Consider the following 1,403-nt stretch of genomic DNA (forward strand, 5'->3'; position numbering starts at 1 on the left):
GCTGAACAGAATCACATTTATTAAACATTTCCATTTGAGCGCTACACTAAACTAAACCTCAGCTGATTCTATCCAGACATTTTCACTCAGTTCAAGATGGAAATCGTTTTGCTCTGATGGAAAATCTTTTATTCTTATTATTTTCTTTAAAGAATATTTCTAGAAAAAATAGAAATATTTTCCAATAGAATAAGAAAAATTAAAAATCTGGAAAAGAGAAAATATGTCTAGAAAGAGTCCATAATATGTTTATAATTAAAATTCTATTTCATTCTAAATAAATAATTAAATTAATTAAATGAAAAATGTAATAATTCAATTTAATAATTAGATAAATTAATAATTAAATTAATTAAATTGATAATTAAATTTAATAATTAAATAAATAAATAAATAAATAAATAAATAACATTCTAATTAACATTCTAAATGAAATTTTTTATGTTCTAAAATCTATAGATGTTTAAATAAAGTATAAAAAATAGAACAGTTCCATACGCCATCTTCAATTTTCTCGCCAGATCCATCTCTAACTTTAATCCATGATCAAAAATAATGAGGAAAATATCAAATCTGTTATTTTGAACGAATTTTTTTAAGTGATAACTATGTGCTAATGCCACAAACACTTTAGTGACATACTGTAGTTCCTATTGTTGTTTTTTTTTTGTCTGAATCATTCAAGACTCTACAGTTTTTTGAGACTTCACAGTTTATTTTATGTTTGTGTAAAAAAAAAAATAAACAAACAAAAAAAAAAACAGAAGAAAGCTAGCATTAAAAACACAGATTTCCTTAAAGCACTATTTTCTCAGTTGAATAATGTCGCCCTCTGCTGGTCAAACTCGGAACACTGACCCCAACCACACAGCGTTACAGAGCAGAGCTTTTATTATTTCAGTGAAATAAAATTAAATACAGAATAATTTCATGATATTTTCTGAAATATTTTAAGACGTAATCACAGCGCAGGACAGAGTATCACATGAACTTAACTTACATAAAACGTTTATAAAAATGAATTTCTTTATGAGAAACGTAGAGAACCTGGAAGGAGAGATGATTAAATAAACACTGATCAGCCATAACATTAACACCAGGACGTTAGCATAAAATCCTGTAAGTTGTGAGGTGGAGCCTCCATGGATCAGATTTGTTTGTCCAGCACATCTCACAGATTCTGGACTGGATTGAGATCTGAGGGATTTTGGAGGCGGAGTCAAAATCTTGAACTCTTTGTCACGTTCCTTAAACCATTCATAAAAGAAAACTCATCAGATCAGACCATCATCTTCCACAGCTCCATGGTCCAGCTCTAATGTCCATAATAGAAGCTTTGGATGGTGTTCTGGTGTCATCATGGTCACTCTGACTCTCTGCAGCTCTGATGCTCTGTGTGATCT

General features: G+C 29.7%; 1 protein-coding gene across 1 annotated transcript in view; it reads right to left on the minus strand.

Moving 5' to 3' along the window:
- Nucleotides 1–806: 806 nt before the first annotated feature.
- LOC131351779 (aromatase) overlaps nucleotides 807–1,403 on the minus strand; it is a 13,880-nt gene continuing 13,283 nt past the window's right edge. The window contains exon 9 of the mRNA XM_058387366.1: nucleotides 807–1,403. This exon is cut by the window's right edge and continues 981 nt beyond it. The gene's annotated coding sequence lies outside the window, so the exon portion shown is untranslated.

The sequence above is a fragment of the Hemibagrus wyckioides genome, linkage group LG04, assembly GCF_019097595.1.
Source record: "Hemibagrus wyckioides isolate EC202008001 linkage group LG04, SWU_Hwy_1.0, whole genome shotgun sequence".
Lineage (NCBI taxonomy): Eukaryota > Metazoa > Chordata > Actinopteri > Siluriformes > Bagridae > Hemibagrus > Hemibagrus wyckioides.